This window comes from Ctenocephalides felis, unplaced genomic scaffold, assembly GCF_003426905.1.
Source record: "Ctenocephalides felis isolate EL2017-DRISC unplaced genomic scaffold, ASM342690v1 CF-g0.4_SCAFFOLD_00845, whole genome shotgun sequence".
NCBI lineage: Eukaryota > Metazoa > Arthropoda > Insecta > Siphonaptera > Pulicidae > Ctenocephalides > Ctenocephalides felis.
In genome coordinates this window covers 84449026-84454047 of record NW_020536999.1, presented here as the reverse complement: position 1 = coordinate 84454047, position 5022 = coordinate 84449026, and positions in this window count along the sequence as shown.

Genomic DNA, 5022 nt, shown 5'->3' with positions numbered 1-5022 from the left:
TTAAAATGAGTGCTGTTACACGCTTTTTGCGTGTAAAAGAGTGAGCTATAATGCAAATAAGAAGCATATACGAAGTTTTTTTTTTTTAAATCACATAGTTTAATGAGCGCCATTTCCACCAGAATTAAAGTAATTCACATTCCATCTAGAATTCACTTTATTATAGACATTTTAATGGTTCTAGCAGATTCACTACTTTAGTACAAACTATTTTCAGAAAACTCACGATTTTATAAAAACTTTTTTTTTCCAATTTGCGCGGCCGCGCAGTCTTTAAACATTCATAAATCTGTCAATTTTTGTGTGAAAGAAAAATAATAATAACAAAAATACCAGAAAGATCCCTTTGATTTTTATCTATATGCTTTAATACGTATCTTTTATTTTTTTTGAGATATAATGAAAATAATTTCGATTTTTTAAAAAATTGAAAAAAAAGTTTTTATAAAATCGTGAGTTTTCTGAACATAGTTTGTACTAAAGTAGTGAATCTGCTAGAATCGATCAAGATATCTATAATGAAGTGAATTCTAGATGGAATGTGAATTACTTTAATTCTGGTGGAAATGGCGCTCATTAAACTATGTGATTTAAAAGAAAAAAACTTCGTATATGCTTCTTATTTGCACGATAGCTCACTCATTTTACACGCAAAAAACTTGTAACAGCACTCATTTTAAAGCTTATGTTGAGCACTATAAAACCCAATTTCACCGAAATGCATAAAATGTAAAACCTCGACACTAGATGGCTTTAAATACAACAATTAAATCTTGAACGAAATTAGAAACGACATCGCTCTTTAAATCTTGCTTAATATTTTTCTTAGTACACTTTATGTAATACCGATTTATTAAATTTTTAATGACATTATTTTGTTCATAACATGATTTTCGTTGAAAATGTATATTTTAAGAGATATTTGCAAAAAAACGAAGAAAAACACCAAAAATATATAAATATTTAGTGGCCAGTAACATGAAAAGTAAGTATTAGTTTTTTTGAAAAACTATAAAAGACATTTTTTTTTATAATTAGTTCTTCTATCGATTTCCGACGTTATTTTGAAAAAATGTAATTACACAATTGAGAGGGGGTGTCATCCCCCCGGGGGTTGATGGCGCAACCCGAATTGTTTCACTTTTGAGCTTGAGGGTAAGATGAACCTAATTCCAAAATTTCATGAAATTCGGAGCACAGTAAAAAAATTCAGAGGTTATACCCTTTTTTCCTCTCCGTTTACTGCACTAATATAACATTTCATTACATAAAAAATGTGACAAACAATATTGTCCAATTATTGTTTATGATTATATAAAATATAAGTTGTAACATTGTTATTAGAATTATTTAATTAATATAATTATTAGGAATATTAGATAAATTATAGTTAAACAATAAATAAATATTGGCTGGTATACCAACTCAACAATAAGTTACGACTAGCTGAAAGTGTCATTTTGTCATTAGAAAGTTGCATTAACTATCTGATTAGTGAATTTAAAGCTGCATTAAAGTTGTAATATAAAAACGTTTACAAAACGGCTTTGCCTATCGTCTCATTAGCTAGTTTATTTTGAGTTTTATTAAGTGACTTAAACTTTTGAAATCGGTGCAGCCATTTTTAAAAAAACATCGAAGATCGGAAAAATACCAAATGAATAATTAATCATTAACAAGGAAGAAATAAACAAATATTAAAACTTAGCTCATATTTATAAAAGAATTTGTGTTTGATGCTTCATCAGTTGTATGTGTAACCTACCTGACAGGTATCATTTTATACTACTTTAACTTTTGCGCTCCATTGGCGCATGTATACGGTGCAACAATGGCGACTACAAAGTGAAAAGGGTTAATATTCAATAAAAGTCATTCATCATTTATAAATTCTCTTCTATTTCAACATGAGGTATATTTTTACCTCATTAGCTGTAGTTGTAGGACTATGTGTGTCCAATGGACCTTTCCATTTAGGTCGTTTTTTGTTTTTCGTGTTATTCCTGGTTTCTCTGGACCTGGATGATCTTTTGTTTTGCAACATTTCCTTTTTGCGTCTTTCTTTCTTCTCAATAACCAAATCCCGAAGCCAACCACTTGGAGTATCTGGGTAATAAAAGCAAACATCATCGTAAAAGCAACACACATACGGATAAATAAATAAATAAATAAATTTATATATATATATATATATATATATACTAGATGACCCATATATAGTATATATATATATATATATATATATATATATACAGACGTTCGTTAACTGCGTCTACAATTCAAAAGTTTGAAATTTTTTAGTATATTATACTAATATTTACCATTTAGTTAAAAATAATATTTATAGTTTTTTAAATCACTCGAATTTATTTTCAATAGCTCAATTTATTTTAATGGGAATGGTTATACAATGTTTTTAGTTATGCCTGATGATGTTTAAATAAATAATTATTTTTATAACTAAAACATTGATTTTCTAAATTATCCTACAAAAATTCATTGTGTCATTTGATTTATTTCTTATTAGATATTAATATATTTATTGAATTATGGTCATAGCATAAGATAAACATATTGGAAACATATTTTTTTTGACGATATACCATGGTCTTATAGAACTTACTGAAATATTACGGCCTTACGACAAGTAGTTTAATTCTAAAAATTTATCAAAGTTTGAGAAAATGGGTACTTTTTTTGACGTTGTTAAAATTAAAATTAGACAATTTACTTGGTATAACGATAGAGTATGGTATATTTACTTGGTCATAATGAACATACTAAACCATTAAAATCCTATGGCAACTGGTCCAATTATAAAAATTGTTGATTTTCGAAAATTTGCTTTTAGAAAATACTCCGAGTTAACGTGTTCTCTCGTTTTCAATTATTTGTAATAAATCCACTCGGAATACTTTTAATAACCCATAAATTAATTTATTTTTTAATGCTTAAGTTATTTAAAATGCAATTATTTACACATATCAGAAGTTCATGTAACTTGCCTCAAAGCAAAATACCAATACCAACTAGTTTCATATACATTTTTACTTAAGTTCATATTTAAAGTGAATGAATTTGTCAAATCCTGTTCATGTGAGCACTATTCAATCTATGATCAACTAACTAAAAATTCCGTATCGAATACCAAACAGATTAATTTTTGATATAATGAAATTCCTAAATGATTTTTTGAATAAGTAAATTTTTTGTATTGTGAAATAATTTGATCTTTTTTATTTCAATTTCTGGCACATCTCAGCTGCTTTTGGCGCAATCATGACTATATTATATTCTAATATTGTCTAGACTTGTAAGTGAATTGAAATTTCTGGCAGATGACAGTTCTCATTCGCCAAAATATTTTCAATGTCAAACTATGACATGTTATTTTTTGCAATTTTTTCCATTTATTTCTGTATTTTTATAATCATTTAAATCCTAAACAAACTTCAAAAAGATTTATCAAAATCCGAATAATCGTTTAGGAGTCTCCTTTTATACACTCGTACAGAAAAATTTTTTATATAAGATAATTTACCTATTGATTGATCTTGACAAACTGTAGTGGGTTTTGTTTTAATTTTCAAGGAACAGTCTCCGCACACTTTCTCATCTTCGGAACTGCACAAACTGCTAGAAAATTCACTATCTGAGCCCCCACGCTGTATAATTAGAAAAATAATTATACATTTACACATTATATTTATAAAAAATACTTTAATAAGTATAAATATAGATGTAAATACAAAAAAAAATATTTATTTTCAATTTATACAACAATTTCTCTCTCCTACTTGTTTCTTCCCTGGAGCATGATAATCTAGCACACCAGTAAACTGCGCCTGCCTCCGCCCGTTCTTCTTTTTAATATCTCCAGAACCTCGACAGCTCTGGACGCTTTCTCATCAATTTCCGTTCCTGCGTTGACTTTATCATGAACAGAAGAATGGGGATTTGTTTTCTTAACAGAAGGTGACCTTTTCTTTGGTTTTTGCAATCCTTCACCAGGCACAGGATTGTGAGTGGCGACTGTTACAAATCCTGCAGTTCTGTTATCTTCAGGATTCATTTTATATGAGGAATCCTGATACTAAGAATAAAAACATCAAGACAATAATAATAAGAAGATACTACTAAAGACACAGGTAACTGCAATAAGTAAAAAAAGCAAGTAAAAACATAACACACACAACAAAAAGTATAACACACAAGAAAAATTTAAAACAAAAGTTTTTACTTACATATGCATAATTAGGATACTGCGAATGCACACTTTCATTCTCCATATAATTATGAATGACATCAGCTCTATAACAAGCCATAACATGCCTAAATATAAAGCCCCATTTTAGATTATACTATATAATTTAATTACTTTGTTGTTTTTGATTAAGATTTATTTTAGATACAGTTCGTTCGTCAGTAAAGTTCTGTTTAACTTCCTTAATTTAGGCTCATCGAAAGAGTTTTATTTGTTTTTATTGAGTCAAAATTAAATTTGCTTATTTTTAGAGTTCTATTTTAATTCCTTTTTAAATCACCTTTGTTTGTTAAACAATAAATCTTGTTCTTTCTTATCTAGTTTGTTTGTCAGTAAGAGTTGTATTACTAATGAGATTAAAGTTATTTTCAATTGTTTAACATGAAAGTAGAATAAAAGAGCTGTGTGTTATTATAATATTGTTATAGATAAAAATAAAACTATAAGAACTTACGTGGGTGTATTGCAATGCTGATGTGTATATGTAGGACAGCAGTTTTCAACTGGCACTTGACTGCACCACATTCTATTTCTGATACAGAATCGAAACAATTAACAAAACTTACATAAAAATAATTATATAAGATTAAATTAAAATAAGTTGTTCATGATATTCTTCTTGTATCCTGATCTCATTTATATTCTGTAATAAATCTGCAAATTTAGCAAGGAGAACTATCGCAACTTAGCAATGATCAAAATTAAACCTTATCTATTACAAACAATTACAAATATATCTATTATATTCATAATTATAT